The 23,310-nt window shown below is 44.5% G+C and overlaps 1 long non-coding RNA gene across 1 annotated transcript in view; it reads right to left on the bottom strand.

Annotated features, from left to right (window-relative positions):
- LOC141174691 (uncharacterized) overlaps positions 1-23,310 on the bottom strand; it is a 100,234-nt gene that overhangs the window by 16,420 nt on the left and 60,504 nt on the right. The window contains exon 2 of the long non-coding RNA XR_012252949.1: positions 17,950-18,419. This is a non-coding gene — a long non-coding RNA (uncharacterized lncRNA). The remainder of the gene's footprint in view (positions 1-17,949; positions 18,420-23,310) is intronic.

Raw genomic sequence — 23,310 nt, 5'->3', positions numbered from 1 at the left:
GAGCAGGAGGAACAGGGACCATTCACATCAATATCAGGCCAGTCAACCACACATATCTTGTAGGATATGTTTCTGTACCAAAATGAGCGGTTCGGCTACACAGTTATAGGGCATACAGTGAGTGCAATGCCTACCAAAAATTTCGAGGCACTCCAATGCCCCTTGGAAGTGACATGGAGGTCAGAGGGCCTTAACTAAACCGTTTTTTCCATTTATAGCAACTGGGTCTCCTGTACACTGTTGGCCTAAGCAGTGAATGGAAGGCTTTCCAAAAATTATGAGGAACTGCAATGCCCCTTGAAACAGACGTGGATAACAGCGTACTAAAAACCTTCTACCCATTATTGGGGAGTGGGTCTCCCTTAGTGTTCGCCTGTGCATTGAAAAGCAAAAGCTGACTAAAATTAGGAGTAAATGCAATGCCCATTGGAAGAGTTGTGGAGGTTAGAGGTAATTAAGAACAACATTTTAATGCCCCTTGGAAGAGCTGTGGAGTTCAGAGTAGGTTAACAAGACGGTTTTAATGCCCCTTGGAAGAGACGTGGAAGTCACAGTAGCTTAACAAGACGGTTTTAATGCCCCTTGGAAGAGAGGTGTAGGTTACAGTGGAATAAAAAGACAATATCAATGCCCCTTGGAAGAGACATGGAGGTGATAGTAGCTTAACAAGATGGTTTTAATGCCTTTGGAAGAGTGGTGGAGGTCGCAGTGGAATAAAAAGACAATATCAATGCCCCTTGGAAGAGTGGTGGAGGTTACAGTGGAATAAAAAGACAATATCAATGCCCCGTGGAAGAGACGTGGAGGTGACAGTAGCTTAACACGACGTTTTTAATGCCCCTTGGAAGAGTGGTGGAGGTCGCAGTGGAATAAAATGACAATATCAATGCCCCTTGGAAGAGATGTGGAGGTCCCAGTGGAATAAAAAGACATTATCAATGACCCTTGGAAGAGACGTGGAGGTCACAGTAGCTTAACAAGATGATTTTAATGACCCTTACAAGAGCCTTGCAGTACAGCGTATTAAAAACATTATTCCCATTATTGGGGAGTGGGTCTCCCATGGTCTTTGCCTATGCCTTCCAAGTAAAAGCTGCCAAAAGTTAGGACGGAGGAACTTGCAATGCCCCTTACAAGAGCCATGCAGTACAGCATATTAAAAACATTATTCCCATTATTGGGGAATGGGTCTCCCATAGTCTTTGCCTATGTCTTCCAAGCAAAAACTGCCAAAAATTAGGACGGAGGAACTTCCAATGCCCCTTACAAGAGCCATGCAGTACAGCATATTAAAAACATTATTCCCATTATTGGGGAGTGGGTCTCCCATAGTGTTTGCCTAAGACTTCCAAGCAAAAGCTGCCAAAAATTAGGACAGAGGAACTTGCAATGCTGCAACACGGACCACAGTCACCCTGGTGGTATAGTGGTGGTGGAGGCTGAGGTTAAGGAGAAGAGCAAAAAACAGCCGAAATGAGGAAGCATATACCCATGTGTGGGTGTGAAGTGGTGCATGGGAATACACCTCCCGAAATAACACAGTGGATTTGACTTTATGTTACTCTGCTGTCATTTGGTGGTGATGAGTAGTCTGTCCCAATCCAGCCCTTGTTCATTTTGATAAGGGTCAGCTTGTCGGCATTGTCAGTTGACAGGCGAATGCGCTTATCAGTTATAATTCCCTCAGCGGCACTAAAAACACACTCCGATAACACACTAGCGGAAGGGCAGGCCAGGATCTCCAAGGAGTACAGAGCGAGTTCATTCCAAGTGTCCAGCTTGGATACCAAATAATTAAAAGGCACAGAGGAATCACGGAGGACGCTGGTACGGTCGGCAAGGTACTCCCTCACCATCTTTTGAAACTTTCCACTCCTTGTGAGAGTACCCTGCGCCTCAGGGCCTGTAAGCTGGGCGGGACTCAGAAAACTGTCCCAGAACATTGACAGTGATCTCCTTCCTCTGCTGGATTGGCGTTGCATCTCTCTATCGCCTTTACGCCTTTGTTGGGCAAGAAACTGTGACCTCTGCCGCTAGCGTGTTCAGATGGGAATTTTTTTAACAGTTCTGCAGCAAGGGTCTTCTGGTATTGCCCCATTTTTGTAGACCTCTCCGCCTCAGGAATAAGAGAGTGAAAGTTCTCCTTGTAGTGGGGGTCTAAAAGTGTCACCAACCAGTAGTGACTGTCACCCAACAGTTTGACAACGCGAGGGTCACGGTTAAGGCAGCGTAACATAAAGTCAGCCATGCGTGCCAGACTGGTAACGGGCAAGACTTCCATGTCCTCACCAAGATGACGAGTGACAATGCTCTCCTCCTCCTCCCCCCGTCCTCAGGCCACCCACGCTGAACCAACGGTATGACAGTTGTACAGGTACTACCATCTACAGCGCATGATACCATCTCCTGTTCTTCCTCCTCCTCCTCCTCTCCCTCATTGTCCCCCAATGCACGTTGGGATGAGATGAGGCTGGGCTGTGTGTAATTGACAGCTATGGCTTCTTGATCCATCTCATCATACTCTGGCTGCAATGCCTCCTCTTTAATTCTCTGCAGAGAGCGTTGCAAAAGACAGACAAGTGGGAAGCTGACGCTAATGATGGCATCATCGCCACTCACCATCTTGGTGGACTCCTCAAAGTTTGTCAGGATGGTACATATGTCAGACATCCAGGTCCACTCCTGAGGTCTTATGTGTGGAGTCTGACCTGAATATCGACGGCCTTGTTGCAGCTGGTACTCCACAACTGCTCTCTTCTGCTCACAAATCCTTTGCAACATGTGGAGGGTAGAGCTCCAACGTGTGGGGACATCAAACACCAGTCGGTGTGCCGGAAGCTGCAAACGCTGCTGCAACACAGCAAGGGCGGTGGAAGCTGTAGCCGACTTCCAAAAATAAGCTGACAGGCGGCGTACTTTGACGAGCAGATCTGGCAACTCGAGGTACGATTTAAGAAACCGCTGAACCACGAGGTTAAGCCCATGAGCCAGGCATGGTACGTGTGTGATCTCGCCTTGCCTCAGAGCCGCCACCAGGTTACTGCCATTGTCACACACGACCATGCCCGGATGTAGGTTCAGCGGTCTCAGCCACAGATCTGCCTGCTCTTTCACAGCTGTTCACAACTCACAAGCAGTGTGAGGTTTATCACCTAAGCTTATGAGTTTCAGCACAGCCTGTTGCCGCTTGGCTGAGGCAGTACTGCAGTGCTACCAGCTTGTAACTGATGTGGTGATATCTGAGATGGAGGCTGAACATGAGGAGGAGGAGGAGGAGGAGGATGATGCGCAGGAGCTGTACACTATGGGGGCAATTCTGACTGACAAAGGGCCCACAGTCCCCGGTGTGGGGAGGATGTGTTCCGTCCCAAGGTCCAACTGGGTCTCGGCTTCCACTATGTTTACCCAGTGTGCCGCCAGGGAGATGTACCATCCCTGGCCACAAGCACTTGTCCATGTGTCCGTTGTCAGGTGGACTCTCCCAGTAACTGCATTGTTGAGGGCACGGCAGATGTTTTGGGACACGTGCTTGTGTAGTGCGGGGATGGCACACCGGGCAAAATAGCGTCGGCTGGGGACCAAGTACCGAGGGACGGCCACCGCCATAAGGTTGCGGAAGGATTCCGTCTCCACCAGCCTAAAAGGCAGCATTTCCAACGCAAGCAGTCGTGAAATGTGCGAATTTAGGACTGTGGCCTGTGGGGTGTTGGCTGCGAATTTGCACTTTCCTTCAAAGGTCTGGGCTATGGACAATTGAACGCTGCGGTGGGACGTGGACGCGGACGTTGATGCTGTTTCTTGAGAAACTGCCATAAGAAGTGAAGACTGAGAGGAGGAGGCATCTTTGCATGCAGTATGGACAGGGGATTGACTTGCACTCACAACAGGGGGTTCTATTACATGCACAGCAGCGGAAGAAGCAGTGGTGACACCCTCTGACCCTGGTCGTGGACCCTGGGGTTCGCCCCACAAAGTCGGGTGCTTTCCTGACATGTGCATGATCATGCTGGTGGTGGTCAGGCTGGTAGTTTTGTCACCCCTGCTGATGCTGGCCTGGCAGGGGGTACAAATGGCCTTTTTGGGGTTATCAGCAGAGTCTTTAAAAAAATTCCAGACTCTGGAATACCTACAGGTTTTACTGGCAACGTCCCTCGTGTTGGTGTTACGGGGAACAGTTGCCCGCCTTCTGTCTGCGGCCACCACACTGCTTCCTGCCTGTTGGGGTACTCTGCCTCCCTCCCCCTGTGTGCTGCTGACCTCGCTCTGCGTATCCTCCTGCCATGTTGGGTCAGTTACTATATCATCCACCACCTCCTCCTCTTCCACTTCCGCACCACACTTCGTGGCAATTGTGTCTCGTCATCGTCCACCTCTTGTGACAAATTGCCAGCGTCGCCTTCCTGTGGCCGTGGCTGTTCAAATATTTGGCCATCTCCTCTTCCACCACTTCAAGTGGAGCAGGCGAGGGGCCCAAATATGGAAATGGACCAGTGAACAGCTCTTCAGAGTGTCCAACTGTGGGATCAGTTGCTGTCTGACGACACTCAACATGGTGGGAGGAAGGAGCATCAGGGTGAGGAGGAGTATGCGGTCGAGACTCACGGCTACTAACACTTGACCGTGTGGACGACAGACCGGAGGTGGTGGTGCCCAGGTGACTGGATGTATTATCTGCTATCCAATTAATAACTTGTTCACACTGATCAGTTCACAATAGTGTTGCTGTTGTGTGCTTCCCTAGTAATTGGGTCAAGAACTGTGGCTGTTGTTTGTGGCACATTTTCACCTTGGCCACTGCCCCGTCCTCTACACGCACCATCACCAGAACGTCCAGTTCCACGTCCCTTGCCACGCGCCTTGCCCATTGTAAATGAAGTAAAATATCTTACACTCGCACTATCAATGGCAAAAGGGTAATAAAAAGGAGATTTGAACCGTGGAAGAGGAAAACCACAGTTCTATTTCTCTGGCCCACACCAGAATGTTTTAAACAGATATATTTGTGTCTGAATAGTCAGCGAGACACTCAAACTGTTTTTTTTTATGCAAAAAGGTGGATTACACCCAGATTTGAACCGTGGAAGAGGAAAACCACAGTTCAAGTTCTCTGGCCTACACCAGAATCTTTTAAACAGATATATTTTTGTCTGAACAGTCAGCGAGACGCTCAAATTTTTTTTTTTATGGAAAAAAGGCAAAAAAGTGGATAATACAGAGATTTGAACTGTGGAACTGCAAAACCACAGTTCTAGTTATCAGTAGAGATGAGCGTTGTTCTACTCAAACTGTTCGCCAATCTCAAATTCGAGCTGTTTTGGGCGGTGTTCGAGCCGTTCGGCGAACACGAACAATTTGATAAAAATTCGGCTGTTCGAGGTTATGTTCGATAACTGTTCATGCACCAAAATCATAACTGGATTTTTTCTCAGTAATGATGAAAATTAATGTTAATACGCAGTTTGAGTGTACAGCGGGGCGGGGGGAGGGGCAGGGGATGGATCTCTGCAGGAACAATGAAGATCTCCATTTTTTTTTCTCTTTCCCGCATTTGCAGTGGGGAGGTGCAATCTGTCAGCCTATCAGCAGCGCACACACGGAGCGAAGTGCTTTTTTTCACACAAGCAAGGGCATGTGTCATTGGCAGTGTATGTCACATGTCCTTGCCCTATAAGACCAAGCCATTTTCCCCGTCGCCACCATTTTCTCACTGCTGCAGCTGCGTGTTAGACGGCACCGCTGTTGCTGTGTGCGCTATACCTTGTTAATTTCAAGCCAATTTTCGCACAAATATACAGATAGCTTGGGAGTAGGGAATAGTTGTGATTGCAGTCCTTTTAAGGACTAGGTTACAGCATTTCCTACGACTTTTATCAGGGAGGTCTGTGCTCTTAAATAGATAGGTTGTGGGAGTAAAGACTAATTGTAATTGGAGTCCTTTTCAGGACTAGGTTACATCAGTTCCTATCAGTTTTTGCCAGGCAGGTCTGTGCTAGTGCTGTGCAAGTTTTTTTCACAGCATTTGGCTGAATCTAGCAAAGCTAATCCTTTTTGGCCTATTGCAGAGTGTGTTAGTCAGTGGAGTAGCCTATCTGTGCTGCAAGATATACCACCTGTGTATAGAATACCAATTTTTTTACTGCACCTAGTGAAGTAAAATCTTTTGGGCATAGCATCATTCTATTAGTCCATCTATACTGACCTCCATCAGGTTGCAAATTAAAACTAATTTTTATCTGCATCTACAGTACCTCTGAAAAAATATTTGGGCTTCTAGCTGTGTGTGGGACTTGTTGTATTAGTCCATCTATACTGACCTCCATCAGGTTGCAAACTGAATATATTTTTTTCTGCATCTACCTCTGAAAAAATATTTGGGCTTCTAGCTGTGTGTGGGTCTTGTTCTATTAATCCATCTATACTGACCTCCATCAGGTTGCAAACTGAATATAATTTTTTTCTGCATCTAGCTCTGAAAAAATATTTGGCCTTCTAGCAGTGTGTCGGACTTTCTCTATTAGTCCATCTATACTGACCTCCATCAGGTTGCAAATTAAAAATAATTTGTATCTGCATCTACAGTACCTCTGAAAAAATATTTGGGCTTCTAGCTGTGTGTGGGACTTGTTGTATTAGTCCATCTATACTGACCTCCATCAGGTTGCAAATTAAAAATAATTTTTATCTGCATCTACAGTACCTCTGAAAAAATATTTGGGCTTCTAGCTGTGTGTGGGACTTGTTGTATTAGTCCATCTATACTGACCTCCATCAGGTTGCAAACTGAATATATTTTTTTCTGCATCTACCTCTGAAAAAATATTTGGGCTTCTAGCTGTGTGTGGGACTTGTTGTATTAGTCCATCTATACTGACCTCCATCAGGTTGTAAATTAAAAATAATTTGTATCTGCATCTACAGTACCTCTGAAAAAATATTTGGGCTTCTAGCTGTGTGTGGGACTTGTTGTATTAGTCCATCTATATTGACCTCCATCAAGTTGCAAATGAAAAATAATTTTTATCTGCATCTACAGTACCTCTGAAAAAATATTTGGGCTTCTAGCTGTGTGTGGGACTTGTTGTATTAGTCCATCTATACTGACCTCCATCAGGTTGCAAACTGAATATATTTTTTTCTGCATCTACCTCTGAAAAAATATTGGGCTTCTAGCTGTGTGTGGGTCTTGTTCTATTAATCCATCTATACTGACCTCCATCAGGTTGCAAACTGAATATAATTTTTTTCTGCATCTAGCTCTGAAAAAATATTTGGCCTTCTAGCAGTGTGTCGGACTTTCTCTATTAGTCCATCTATACTGACCTCCATCAGGTTGCAAATTAAAAATAATTTTTATCTGCATCTACAGTACCTCTGAAAAAATATTTGGGCTTCTAGCTGTGTGTGGGACTTGTTGTATTAGTCCATCTATACTGACCTCCATCAGGTTGCAAATTAAAAATAATTTGTATCTGCATCTACAGTACCTCTGAAAAAATATTTGGGCTTCTAGCTGTGTGTGGGACTTGTTGTATTAGTCCATCTATACTGACCTCCATCAGGTTGCAAACTGAATATATTTTTTTCTGCATCTACCTCTGAAAAAATATTTGGGCTTCTAGCTGTGTGTGGGACTTGTTGTATTAGTCCATCTATACTGACCTCCATCAGGATGCAAATTAAAAATAATTTTTATCTGCATCTACAGTACCTCTGAAAAAATATTTGGGCTTCTAGCTGTGTGTGGGACTTGTTGTATTAGTCCATCTATACTGACCTCCATCAGGTTGCAAATTAAAAATAATTTTTATCTGCATCTACAGTACCTCTGAAAAAATATTTGGGCTTCTAGCTGTGTGTGGGTCTTGTTCTATTAATCCATCTATTCTGACCTCCATCAGGTTGCAAACTGAATATAATTTTTTTCTGCATCTAGCTCTGAAAAAATATTTGGCCTTCTAGCAGTGTGTCTGACTTTCTCTATTAGTCCATCTATACTGACCTCCATCAGGTTGCAAATTAAAAATAATTTTTATCTGCATCTACAGTACCTCTGAAAAAATATTTGGGCTTCTAGCTGTGTGTGGGACTTGTTGTATTAGTCCATCTATACTGACCTCCATCAGGTTTCAAACTGAATATATTTTTTTCTGCATCTACCTCTGAAAAAATATTGGGCTTCTAGCTGTGTGTGGGTCTTGTTCTATTAATCCATCTATACTGACCTCCATCAGGTTGCAAACTGAATATAATTTTTTTCTGCATCTAGCTCTGAAAAAATATTTGGCCTTCTAGCACTGTGTCGGACTTTCTCTATTAGTCCATCTATACTGACCTCCATCAGGTTGCAAATTAAAAGTAATTTGTATCTGCATCTACAGTACCTCTGAAAAAATATTTGGGCTTCTAGCTGTGTGTGGGACTTGTTGTATTAGTCCATCTATACTGACCTCCATCAGGTTGCAAACTGAATATATTTTTTTCTGCATCTACCTATGAAAAAATATTTGGGCTTCTAGCTGTGTGTGGGACTTGTTGTATTAGTCCATCTATACTGACCTCCATCAGGTTGCAAACTGAATATATTTTTTTCTGCATCTACCTCTGAAAAAATATTTGGGCTTCTAGCTGTGTGTGGGACTTGTTGTATTAGTCCATCTATACTGACCTCCATCAGGTTGCAAATTAAAAATAATTTGTATCTGCATCTACAGTACCTCTGAAAAAATATTTGGGCTTCTAGCTGTGTGTGGGACTTGTTGTATTAGTCCATCCATACTGACCTCCATCAGGTTGCAAATTAAAAATAATTTTTATCTGCATCTACAGTACCTCTGAAAAAATATTTGGGCTTCTAGCTGTGTGTGGGACTTGTTGTATTAGTCCATCTATACTGACCTCCATCAGGTTGCAAATTAAAAATAATTTGTATCTGCATCTACAGTACCTCTGAAAAAATATTTGGGCTTCTAGCTGTGTGTGGGACTTGTTGTATTAGCCCATCTATACTGACCTCCATCAGGTTGCAAACTGAATATATTTTTTTCTGCATCTACCTCTGAAAAAATATTTGGGCTTCTAGCTGTGTGTGGGACTTGTTGTATTAGTCCATCTATACTGACCTCCATCAGGATGCAAATTAAAAATAATTTTTATCTGCATCTACAGTACCTCTGAAAAAATATTTGGGCTTCTAGCTGTGTGTGGGACTTGTTGTATTAGTCCATCTATACTGACCTCCTTCAGGTTGCAAATTAAAAATAATTTTTATCTGCATCTACAGTACCTCTGAAAAAATATTTGGGCTTCTAGCTGTGTGTGGGTCTTGTTCTATTAATCCATCTATACTGACCTCCATCAGGTTGCAAACTGAATATAATTTTTTTCTGCATCTAGCTCTGAAAAAATATTTGGCCTTCTAGCAGTGTGTCGGACTTTCTCTATTAGTCCATCTATACTGACCTCCATCAGGTTGCAAATTCAAAATAATTTTTATCTGCATCTACAGTACCTCTGAAAAAATATTTGGGCTTCTAGCTGTGTGTGGGACTTGTTGTATTAGTCCATCTATACTGACCTCCATCAGGTTGCAAACTGAATATATTTTTTTCTGCATCTACCTCTGAAAAAATATTGGGCTTCTAGCTGTGTGTGGGTCTTGTTCTATTAATCCATCTATACTGACCTCCATCAGGTTGCAAACTGAATATAATTTTTTTCTGCATCTAGCTCTGAAAAAATATTTGGCCTTCTAGCAGTGTGTCGGACTTTCTCTATTAGTCCATCTATACTGACCTCCATCAGGTTGCAAATTAAAAGTAATTTGTATCTGCATCTACAGTACCTCTGAAAAAATATTTGGGCTTCTAGCTGTGTGTGGGACTTGTTGTATTAGTCCATCTATACTGACCTCCATCAGGTTGCAAACTGAATATATTTTTTTCTGCATCTACCTATGAAAAAATATTTGGGCTTCTAGCTGTGTGTGGGACTTGTTGTATTAGTCCATCTATACTGACCTCCATCAGGTTGCAAACTGAATATATTTTTTTCTGCATCTACCTCTGAAAAAATATTTGGGCTTCTAGCTGTGTGTGGGACTTGTTGTATTAGTCCATCTATACTGACCTTCATCAGGTTGCAAATTAAAAATAATTTGTATCTGCATCTACAGTACCTCTGAAAAAATATTTGGGCTTCTAGCTGTGTGTGGGACTTGTTGTATTAGTCCATCCATACTGACCTCCATCAGGTTGCAAATTAAAAATAATTTTTATCTGCATCTACAGTACCTCTGAAAAAATATTTGGGCTTCTAGCTGTGTGTGGGACTTGTTGTATTAGTCCATCTATACTGACCTCCATCAGGTTGCAAACTGAATATATTTTTTTCTGCATCTACCTCTGAAAAAATATTGGGCTTCTAGCTGTGTGTGGGTCTTGTTCTATTAATCCATCTATACTGACCTCCATCAGGTTGCAAACTGAATATAATTTTTTTCTGCATCTAGCTCTGAAAAAATATTTGGCCTTCTAGCAGTCTGTCGGACTTTCTCTATTAGTCCATCTATACTGACCTCCATCAGGTTGCAAATTAAAAATAATTTTTATCTGCATCTACAGTACCTCTGAAAAAATATTTGGGCTTCTAGCTGTGTGTGGGACTTGTTGTATTAGTCCATCTATACTGACCTCCATCAGGTTACAAATTAAAACTAATTTTTATCTGCATCTACAGTACCTCTGAAAAAATATTTGGGCTTCTAGCTGTGTGTGGGACTTGTTGTATTAGTCCATCTATACTGACCTCCATCAGGTTGCAAACTGAATATATTTTTTTCTGCATCTACCTCTGAAAAAATATTGGGCTTCTAGCTGTGTGTGGGTCTTGTTCTATTAATCCATCTATACAGACCTCCATCAGGTTGCAAACTGAATATAATTTTTTTCTGCATCTACCTCTGAAAAAATATTTGGCCTTGTAGCAGTGTGTCGGACTTTCTCTATTAGTCCATCTATACTGACCTCCATCAGGTTGCAAACTGAATATATTTTTTTCTGCATCTAACCCAGCCAATAGTTTTGGCCTAATACCACAGTTTGGCCACTCAGCTCTGCTCGGTTACCATCCATTGTTTTTTTGTGCAAACAACTCCAGAGTTGTGAATTAGTTAACCACCAAAATGAGTGGAAAAAGGCCTGCTGCTGGTGGAAAGGGGAATAGGCGTGTTGGGAAGGGGAAAAAAGGTTGTGTCCGTGGGGTAGGTGCAGAAGAAAGACCATCTTCCAGCCAAACTAAAATGTCTACTTCTTTTAGCGGACAATGTGATAAGATCCCTTTCTTACGGCCACGCCAATCGCTACAAATTCCAGATGAGGCACAAAAACAGCAGGTGCTTCAACGGATATCAAGTGCTCCTTTAAGTGGGCTCTCCTCCACATCAACTTCAACATCACAAATTCTCCAGTCCTCAAAGGTGTCACCCAAATCGCACTTGCTTCCTCACAGCTCCCAAATCTCCAGCTGCCCGTCTGAGTATGAGGTAGAACAGATGGTTGAGTCTGCAGAGCTGTTTACTCATACTATAGCCTGGGAATCAGAGGTCGACTCCAGCGCTTCTGTGAATCCAGACGAGGAAATGATCTGCACTGATGCCCAGAATCTTTATGAGTCGGATCCAGGACCAGACGCAGAAGGTTCTGACCATAATGTAGACCCTCATTCCCAAACTGTAACTCCTGTTGGTGGAGACAATGAGGAAGACGATGATAAGACTCAAATACCTGATTGGAGCGACAACTTTAGTTTTTTGTCAGGGCAGGAACAGGTTGGCTCTTAGGACGACGGGTGTGATAACACACAGGGTGATGATGATGAGGTTGGAGATCCCACTTACTGTCAACCCACAGTCAGCAAAGAGATGAGGTCAGGAGAGGAGGTGGAGGAAGATGCTAGTGACGACGAGGTCAGGTTGCGCCTTCCTGGACAGAGACGTAGTACTGGAAGCACGTCAACAACTGCATCCTCAAACACAACTCTGCCTCTCACCACAAGTCCTGGTGGCTCTTCAGGTCGCATGGGTGCTAAGCCTTGCATAGCCTGGGCATTTTTTCAGATCGATAAAGATGACCCAACTCGTGTTATCTGTAACATTTGTCAGCAAAAGCTAAGTAGAGGCCAAAAAATACATAGTTTGAGTACTTCATGCATGAACCGGCACATGGACATGAAGCATAAGTTGCAGTGGGAAGCTCAGTGTGCTACAATGCGGCCTAGCCGGCCGGGCCAACCACCGTCTGCCATATCTTGTGCATCCGCGGCCTCTTCATCCTCTGTGACTGGGGGGACAGCAGTCACACCTGTTTTGGGGCGCAGACCTGCCACCTCTTTACCCGCAACAGCCAGCGTGATTGGCAGGTCATCATTTTCTTTGGAGGTGGTAACAGCAGCTGGTGTTGAGCGCTGTCCGACATCGATAGCACCACCTTTGGATCAAGGCAACCTAACATGTCCGCCTGCATCTTCCTCACAGACCGGCAGTTTGCCGGGGACACCCTTATCAACCCCGTCTAAGCACAATAGCCAGCCCTCGGTCCCTCAGATGTGGACAAGTAAAAGACCATTTCCTCCTAGCCATGAGAAAGCTAAGAGGTTGAATTTCACCATCTGCAAGCTCTTGGCTACAGAAATGCTGCCTTTCCGCCTGGTGGACACAGAGGATTTTCGAGACCTTATGTCCGTCGCAGTGCCCCAGTACCAGATGCCCAGTCGGCACTACTTCTCAAAGAAAGGTGTGCCTGCGCTCCACCAGCATGTCGCACACAACATCACCGCTTCTTTGAGAAACTCTGTGTGTGACAGGGTGCATTTCACCACAGACATTTGAACGAGTAGGCATGGACAGGGGCGTTACATGTCGCTGACTGGGCACTGGGTAACTATGGTGACAGCAGGACAAAGGGCTGCTGTCCAAGTCTTGCCGTCCCCACGAGTTGTGCGTCAATCCTCTTTATGTCAAAGTTCCTCCCCTGCTTCTGCCTCCTCAACCTCCTCTCGGTCTTCCACCTGCACCCAAAGCCTGTCTGGTCATGCCACAAGCTTTCTATCTGCGCAGAAGGGATCCTGCACACCTCCTTACTATGCTGGCAGTAGGGCTCAACGTCATCAGGTGGTTTTTACATTGAAATGTCTGGGAAATGTGAGTCACACAGCTGAGGAGTTGTGGTCAGCTCTGGAGAACCAATTTCATGAATGGTTGTCTCCACTGGACCTGAAACCAGGGAAGGCCGTGTGCGACAATGCTGCAAACCTGGGTGCGGCCCTTCGCCGGGGCAATGTCACACACGTGCCTTGTATGGCTCACGTGTTGAAACTGGTTGTCCAGCAATTTTTAGCCCACTATCCCAGACTAGATGGCCTTCTGCAGAGGGCACGGTCGCTGTGTGCTCACTTCCGCCGTTCGCATCCCGCAGCTCAGCGACTTACATCTCTACAGAAGTCGTTGGGCCTGCCACTTCACCGGCTAAAATGCGATGTGCCTACCCGGTGGAATTCAACTCTGCACATGTTGCAGCGACTGTGGCAGCACCGACAAGCCCTGGTGCAATACGTTCTGACGTATAGCCTGGGCCAACGAGATTCAGAGGTGGGGCAAATCACGCTGGAGGAGTGGTCTCAGATCAGGGACCTATGCACCCTTCTGCACAGTTTTGAAATGGCGACGAAGATGTTTAGTGCTGACGATGCCATTATCAGCATGACTATTCCGGTGATTTACATGCTGGAGCACATGTTAAACAGAATTCGGAGTCAGGTGGTGGCACAAGAGGAGGTGGAGGAAGTAGAGGAGGAGGAGTTGTTTGCGGAAGGGCTAACATCTGCAAGGTCCAGACGGTCGGCAGCACCAAGGCGGCAGGCATGTGAGGGTGGGGGAGATGGTTTTACCAGGGCGCATGGTAGCAGCCAAACTAGTGAAGAAGGTGCAGGAGCCCAGGAAGAAGTGGAGGACGAACTGATGGAAGACTCATCAGATGAGGGAGACCTTGATCACATTTCTGTTGTGCGAGGTTGGGGGGAGAGGACAGAGGAAGGAAGCATGATTGTTACCTCGCCACCAACACAACAGGGATTTGGTGCTCCTGGATGCGCAACACACATGAGTGCCTTCTTGCTGCACTACCTGCAACATGACCCTCGAATTGTGAGAATTAGAAATAATCCTGACTACTGGGTTGCCACACTGTTAGATCCCCGGTACAAAAGTAAATTTGCAGAAATTATTCCTGCCATAGAAAGGGATGCACGCATGCAGGAGTATCAGCAGAGACTGTTGCAGAATCTTACATGTGCTTTTCCACAAAATACCAGTGGTGCACGTAGTGAATCTTACAGTTCTAACTTTCCAACCGTGGTCTGTATGGAGTTGTTCAATAAAGGGCCCAAAATTAAGATAACATAGATGGGAGAGGTCTCTATGAATAGGAATTCCTAAGTATTTGATACCCTGTGAGGGCCAGGCAAAGGGAAAGTTGGACTGGATGGAATCCTATATGGATTTGGGGAGGGAGACATCGAGGGCCTCAGACTTCGCTGCATTGATTTTAAAATTTGACCATGTAACAAAGTGATCTATTTCAGCCATAACAGCATGGATGGATATATGTGATTGAGTGATATATACTAGGACATCATCAGCAAATAGAGAGCACTTGTACTCGGTGCCTCCCACCTCAATCCACCTAATATTGGGGTTATGGCGAATTGATGAGAGCAGGTGCTCCGTCACTAGGATGTATAAGAGAGGGGACAGAGAACATCCCTGCCTTGTCCCATTGGTGATTGTGAAAGGTGATGAAAATGTTCTGAAGCGCCCCCTGGGCCTTGGGACACCCGGAGCCGGACCCTTTTTGGTGGATGCTGGTGGTTGTAGTCTCCGTGGCGGCAACCCGGTTCCGTGGCTCAGGGTGGTCAAACCAGTGGCGGAACTATTTATGTGGTTTTGATGTTTAAATGTCCGACTACGCCACCCGTGGATTGCGGTCAGAGTGAACCGCCGCTCCAGGGCAGACCACTGAGGCTGGTGTTGTGGGTGCAGCAGAGCGTAGCATAACTCCCCACGGGAGGAGTATAGCCTCAGGGCAGTGTATGCGGAGGATGGGGGTGATGGTGCAGGGCAGCAGCAGTAATGACACGGAGTCAGTGATGCAGTCCAGGGCCTTTACTCACAGTTCTTATTATCCAGACCACGTCTGCAGGTAACGGCTGCCCACGTCGTACTGTGCTCACCTGGTGAGGGGCTCAGACAACTCCCAGATAACTTTGGAGCGCTTCACAGGACCCCCTTTGTGTGTCCTTTGTCTGGCCTTTCTTACCAACCCTTCTGTCCGGCTGCCTCGGGCCTCCTCTTGGTAAACTTGGCGCCAGTTTCCCTGACCCTATGTGGTGCCTTCCTAGCGGGTGTAGCGAGGGGATGCGCCACATAAAATGTCACAGCCTCCTGTTTCTAGCTGAGGGTCGTTTCCTGCCTCCACTAGTTTCGGGGACCGGTCTCCCCCTTTGGCCTGACCCCTCCACGCAGGTGGATTCTGGCGTGCGGTGGCGACTCGCCCGTCCGCACCCCTGAGATCCCTTCGTTCCTCGTTCCTGGAGCCTTCTCCGCTCCTCTTCCTTCCTTCTCCCTCTTCCAGGCCTGGGCCTCTGTTACTAGGCCCGCCTCCGGAGCAGAGCTCATGCAGAGCCCCTGCTCCCTGCCACTTCTGCTCAGACTTCTCTGCACTGAACTAAGATGGTGCCCACCTTTTATACTCCCTTCTCAATGCACCCAGGAACTGCTTCCTCCCTGCTCCTGCACTACAGGGTTCCCCTTCCTCAGTGTTCCCTCCCCCCACTCCAGCCAGGGACAGGGACTGTCGTGCCCATCTCAGGGGCATATTGGTCGCCCTGCCCCACGGCAATGTGGTGTAATGCATGCAGGTGTCGGGTCCTGATCCACACTACATCCTTACCTGAGAGTGAGATATCACACCTCTGGGTGAGGTGCAATACCTCTGTAGCAACCGAGCCCTCAGGGTGCTACAGTTCCATTTATCTTCAGCCTAGGTGACGTATTGCGATACAGGGCCGTGATTTTGGCTATAAAAGGGTCCCCTAGACCCCTACCCCAAGCTTTTTAAGAGAATCATATATGGCGTGCCAGGAGACTCTATGGAATGCTTTCTCAGCATCCAACGAGAGTATCTAATTACAAATTTTTAACTGCATCTAGCCCAGGAAATACTTTGTGCCTAGTAGCAGGGTCTGCTAGTCAGCGGATTATCCCGGCTGTTAAGCAAGCTACACCACCTGTAGTTTGGACACTTCATTTTTTCAAAGGAAATGCTTCGGGACCACGGGATACTCAGTGAAGAGCATCAGGAGGCACCCCAAGGCATAGGGGCTGGGACTGGCAGTAGGATGCCTTGCGGTGGACAGCCGAGCTCGATCCTTATAAAAGCTTTTTAACTGCAGCAGCTTTAGTGGACGCTACTGGAGCTGGAATTACGCGGCTGCTGGCATGAGACTTGCCCTCCAATAGATCCTTGTAAATGGATTTAAAGTGTATTCATTCAAATTAGAGAGACAATTTAAATTAAAAAGCTTAGAGCTGCCTCCACCACAGGGGGGCTCGCTCGACCCACCAGCGGACAGGCACCAGTATTGGGAGAGGGGGGCTGGCCGTCAGGGTCCACCGCGGCTCTGGCACAAACCCGGCGACACGGAGGTGGCACGGGCAGGAACGGACTGGCCGTGTCGGCTTCTCACTTTTTGGATTTTAGAAGGGCATGACATGCCTATATCTGTGTCTCCCCCTCCTTTTACTCCTCCACCTCTTTTCTTTTCGCATGACTATATGTACTTGTCACTTTTCCATGTGTTAGTTATGTCTTCTGAGCAGTTTGTCAGCTTCTGGACTCCTTTGAAGGTGTTTTCTATGTGTTTCTATGTGTTTTTGTTTGCCTGCCATTGGTTTTAACGGTGTTCGAAGGTGTTCGACGAACAGTTCGACGAACAGTTCGGCGAACACACGGGTGTTCGACGAACCGAACCGAACTCGAACACTACGGGGGTGGCTCAACACTAGTTATCAGGCCTACACCAGACTCTTTTAAACAGATATATTTGTGTCTGAAAGCTCACAGACACACTCAATTTTTTTTGGGGGTGGGGGGGAATACCAAAAGGTTAATAACACAGGTATTTGTATAGTCGGAGGAAAAAAAAGAGGATTTAGATGAAAAAAAAGGATTTTTCCTGGCCCCTGAGACCTGGGGCTAAGTCTAGCAATTTGAAAAGCAGCACACAGGACTGTAATGCAGTGTTTGTTGGTATAACCGCTGCATCTCCTATACAGCCTGCCTGCCTGGTATCTGGGATGGATATTAGTCCTGAGAAGATTTTGCAGGCTTTAGAGACCATACACTACCTATTTCGCAGTATAAATCTCTCCGTAGCTCAGCAGCATTCTCCCTACACCGTCTGATCAGGAGCGACTGTGTCCAAGATGGTGGTGCCCGGTTTTAAATACTCAAGGTGACGCTGTGCGGCCAGCCAATCACTGTAATGCCCACAACCAACATGGCTGCGGCATTACAGTGACTGGCTGCAATCCCTGCATCTTCATTGGCTCTGTAAAGAGCGCCAAACGTGCAGAGTGGAGACCCAAGCTCCCGCCCGAGGAACCCGAAAATGCTCGGTGCTCGCCGAACATCCCGAGTAGTGAGATGCTTGGGCGAGTACCGAGCATTGTCGAGCATGCTTGCTCAACACTAGTTATTACCCATTGCCTAGGTAGCCAACCACCTCTGCAGTCTCAGAGTGGCTGGTTATCTAGGCAAGGAGCACATGAAGCTTGTAGGTTCTATGTTTTAAAGCCTGAAAGTGCCACTGTGAAGCAAGCCAAATTGGTGGACCTACCCGCTTTCAGCCCCCCTGTGCTTCTGAAGTGTTATAGAGGCCAAGCATGGGCCAGCGCTCAGTTTGGACCTGCTGTCACGGGTGTGTCAGATGTAAAAGACAGTCGCTCTGGATCTGGCCGTAGAAGGTCACTGCACTTGGCATTACAAATGCCTTCTTAATCCTTCTGCCTTTAGGACGCAGCGGCGACCTCCCTCCTGCTGCTGATTGACACACCCTTGCCTGGGAGTTAAAAACACTCAGGTTGCTCCAGGGAATCGCTGGTGATACTTCTATGCACAGGCTTGGAGCACTAGCAGTCGGATAATTTCTTCTCTGGTGCACTTGTAGGACAGTTGGCGTTACTCCTCTGGTGTCTTCTCAAGCTAAGTTGATCCCCTTTGTTTGTCTACCTTGTTGTCTTCAGTTTGTAGTGGGGCCTGACCAGTGCTTACCCCTCCCATCTAGTGCCAAGTGCCACTTTGAAGAACCTAGAATATAAGACATATTTTCAGTTGTTTCACACTATTTTGTTAAGTATATAATTCCACATGTGTTAATTCATTGTTTTGATGCCTTCAGTGTGAATGTACAATTTTCATAGTCATGAAAATACAGAAAAATCTTTAAATGAGAAGGTGTGTCCAAACTTTTGGTCTGTACTGTATATTACATTTCCTGGCCAAATTCGAGCAAATTGGCAAATTTGAATTTTGGCAAATTTTCTCATTGCTAGTAATTATCATATATCAAGAACATTTATTCCCAAGGACATGGCCTATTACATAAAGGATTAAAAAGATACAATACAAGACCCTTCCCTTGGTTGTTGTCAGTCCATTTGGATCTTTGGTATCTGTTCTAAGTGTAGTTATAAAAAATTTTAACATGAACAATATTTAGGTCATCCAATAAATATAATATATTTAGGTAAAAAAGTAAAATACATAGCATACAACCTAAATGTAAATGTGTAAAGAACCCTGAAGATTTTTTGTCTTTGTGACTTATTAAAATAATTTTTTTATGCTTTTTTGTTTAATTTTTGTTTTATTTAATATATCTTTCATTTTACATTTTTATAGAATATATGAAATCTTAAAAAAAATATCTATATCTGTGTTTACAATTTCTAATCCACCATTAAAAATACATTGACCCAAACTCTCGCTCTGAACATACTCATCATATTCATAGGCTATCCCTTGAAACATTTTTTTTCCCTTTAATTGAAGTGATTATCGCAGCTCAAGTGTGACATTTTCCAAGCTTCAACTATTCAACCTCACCAGGGAAAAGCAGTTAAGTAAATTTGCACTGAAATGTGCATAAATATTCACATTTTTTGTCAAGGATTCCTTGCACTGGTTGCCATCAATGTGCCGGAGGGAAAAATTCATGTTGCCAATATTAGGACTAGCAAATGTAGCACAGAGAGTTCTTACTAGAGGGGGCGAGAAATTTGCAGTTTGACCAAGTTTCAGTGTTTTGAATAGTTAGATTAAAAAAAAAAAGGTTTTACAATTTCATTCCTATTTTAAGCATTTTATAATTAAAGAAATCTACTGAGTTTGATGAAGGTCCCTTATGGAACAGCTTAGCTCACACTAAAACGAGAATTTAATAAAGAATTACAAGTCATAACAAGCCAATCATAATAAACCAAAGTTATAAAAGAAACTTTTTACGTCAATGTATTTTCCTTTCACGAGTTTTTCATTTTTACAATAGTCACCTCTTATATACTTATCACTCATATATGCCTAAAACTTTTGATAGGACATGGTAGAATGGGTTACAGCATTTTTTACAGTTTTATTTCCTAGGTAGGTGAAAGTTGGCCAACTTATGGAAAGCCTTATTAAGTCCTGAAGCCCCAACCAATCACTAAGTAAGAAAATCAGTCATTGAACCTCTCTTATGGATATCAGGCATATAGTGACAACAAAGTTTTGAGATTTACACCCTCCTACATAACCAGCATCTTCTTTCTTCCCCCAGATAATTTTTTTTCAACTATACTATGTAACATTCTAAAAAAATGAAAATAAAGTATTGAGAATATAAAAGGGTTTCAAGGCTTGGAGCTCACATCTGCAGTCAATCAATGTGACTACAGACTTGTGCATCCTCACAGCGTGCACAGTGTGCACTGTCAGGATTCTCCAGTGCTGGAAATGGGCAAATGCATGACTGCAAGTATGTAGTATGCTTACATGGGTCACATGCAGACTAGACGTGATCGCAATACAAGTGTGTTTGGCAAGGTCACATATGTCTAGTCGAAATGTTGCCCGCTCCCGGTGCAAGCACCAGAGAGTCCTGATAGCATACACTGTGTGCGCTGTGAGGATTCACAAGTCTGCAGTCACACAAGGTGACAACAGACTTGAGCAACAAGTCTGGACAAACCCTTTAACTTGCTCCTGAACACTTCCTTTTTAGCTATCAGTCTTGGGTATTTTCTCTTTGCTTAAAGCAGTGCTCCACAACACCAATCATCAAGAGCCACCAACAGATGATGTTTTCAGGTGGACACCATGTTCAGCACTTCCTAGTGACCCAGGGGATAATCTGATATCTTTTCAATTGGACAATAGGCACACTGAGGAAGGTCTAATGTAGACCGAAACGTTTGTGAATCTTTATTGTTGGATTGGATATTAAATCAGTTATTTAGTTTCATCTACTTTGAGTGCCAAATTTTATTATGTATCATTGAGGAGGATTGGATCTGACTTTTGCACCATTTTACAGTTGTGCCGTGGTCATCTTTATAATTTGGAGGAATGGTCGTACCACTGGTTCCACCACCAAATCAACGTAACGACAAGCTGTTAGTGTACCTGGAATGAAGACTAGAGGGATGCAGCGACCATACATAAGGCCGCCCCATACATAATCCTGGAAGGAATAGATTTTTTTCATAACATTGAGCTACAGATGTTCCTTTGACCTCAGATCAGCACTCTCAAAGGCTATCATGGTGCAGAGCAAGACAGCAATAAAGGCTGTAAAGGAGATCTGTGCTCTTCAGGGATGAGTCTTGCTTTTTCTTATATGCAATGATAGCCAGCGATTGGTTTGAAGACCACTTGAGCAACACTATGAAGAGGCCTTCACAAAGGAATTTCACACCGGTTCTGCTCTCAGGATAAAGGTGTGGGATGGCATAATGTATGTTAGCCAGACCTCTCTGGTCTTCATTCCATATACACTAACTCTTTAATTTTGTCATTACATTGATTTGGTATTACATTAATTTGGTCATGAAACCAGTGGAACGGTCATTTAGCCAAAGTGTCCCAGGAGTCGTTTTTCAACATGACAACAGGCCGTGTTCTACTCATGGCTATGTGAGCAGCCTACATAGCCTAACCGTGCTATCATTGCCTGTAGCATCTGCAGACTCCTCTCCCAATGAGCACATCAGGGACATCACTGGTCATCAATTCCACAGGAAGCTGCCAGAGGCGGATCTTGATGATTTGCCCAAGTACATTCAAGGTGATAAAACATTGTTCAGACAACCATTAAAAACCCCATTGATAGCATGCCAAGCTCATATTGTGAATTAATTTTTTTGAAAGTACATTTTAAAATGCATAGTAATTCTATTATGTCACTTAGAAACTACTTGCACATGGCATTTTTGAAGAATTCTTGAGGTGTTCTTTAAAGCCAAAAGCCCAGCAACCAAATGATGTTTTTTAAAAAAAAAAAAAAAAATCTATATACTTTATATAGTAGGGGTTTAAACCCTTATTTAGCTACCTGCTGTTCCTCTCAGGTTCACCATAAACATGCATGTGTGGTTTGGTCAAGTTTTTTTTTAAATAGGAGAGGGGAATAGGCATCTGTTTATCCCCTTTAGAAGGAACGGATCAACAAGATGAAATCCAAATGTCATTGGAAGGAATTTGCGTAACCATCATGCACAAAAGATAGATGGTATTTGCTAGGAAAATATTAATATCTCTGCATACTTAGCATTTGGTTTGTGACAATTTTGGGGACTTTGATGATCACTGCAATGTTATCTACTTTTTCTATCTTTTTTGCAGCCCCATGGGCATTTCATTCAATGAGAGTGATCTTGCCACTCCACCTCCAAGTCCAACTGATGTCCATCCCAAATCCCTGCTTGCACTGCCTTTATGCCTTTAACTTTATGCCTGTTTGTTCTTGCTTTTTACTACTTTTCAGTAACTTCTTAACAATAAAATACTCATTTAGTCTATATCCCACTAGATCTACTTTGTATCCCATCTGGATTTCCCCAATTAGGAGCACCCAAGCCTTAATATTTTTCTTGTGACTTCATGTTACGATATGTTATTAATCTGTCTTTTTTTCATGTCATTATTTCCTTTAGAATGTATTGGACTGTATAAAATACTTTAAAAACTGTATACACAAAAATTATTTAAATTACTGTATTTTTCAAATTATAAAACACACTTTTTTCCCCTCAAACTTTGGGGGGGAAATGGGGGTGCGTCATATAATCCAAAGTTAGCCTATCGGGGGGGCGGCTGTAGTGGAGTGGAGTCCCAGGAGACAGGGTTGCTGCTACTGGAAGCTGGTGGTGGAGGACGGAGTGGGGCGATGGTACAAGCCCCGGGCTGGGAGGAGGAGGTGTTCGGCGGTGCGAGGCTGCTTCAGGCAGGGGCTTTTCAGAAAATATTGGGAGTTCCTGAACTTCCCTTCCTTTTCACTACAATAGAGTCCAGGAATGTTTGCATGCGCAGATGGGCATCTCGACTCCCTAGATCTCGTCTCCCGAGATCTCCATCTGAGCATGCTCTCGGTGGCCATTTTCCTAAAGTCCACCACAGTGACAAGGATAGGAAGGGTGGGGTCTCCCAAAATTTTGTAAAAGCCTGGGTCCCGCTGCAGTCTCGCACCGCTGAACACCCACTCCTCTCAGCACAGGGCCTGCACCATTGCCCCACTCCTGCCGCCGCCGCCAGCTTTCTGCAACAGTAACCCTGCCTCTTGGGACCCCTCTCCACCACAGCTTCACCCTGGTAAGCTACCATAAAAGTGGACTATAAGTTGCACAATTATTTTATTAAAAAACATTTTTCCTGTTTTCCCCCAAAAATTTGGATTACAATCCTCAAAATACAGTATTTAAGAATAAATTTTAAATATCACAGTGCAAAAAAGATCGACAACTTTAAGGTTTTTTGTAGGATTTCTTTTTAACCTAGGTGCTAAGCCATATTTTTATTTTATTTGTCATCTTGCAATATTTATCTGAATCCCAAGAATTAATATAAAGAAGATTAAAGGTAACATTAACAGATGCCATAATGAAAAAGCCATGAAAAATGGTTGTGACTAATTTTACATGTATAAATGTAGATTTTTGTAAAA

The sequence above is a fragment of the Phyllobates terribilis genome, unplaced genomic scaffold, assembly GCF_046119375.1.
Source record: "Phyllobates terribilis strain yellow unplaced genomic scaffold, ASM4611937v1 Scaffold_13__5_contigs__length_258822181, whole genome shotgun sequence".
NCBI classification, from domain to species: domain Eukaryota; kingdom Metazoa; phylum Chordata; class Amphibia; order Anura; family Dendrobatidae; genus Phyllobates; species Phyllobates terribilis.
This window is presented reverse-complemented; position numbering and strand designations above follow the sequence as displayed.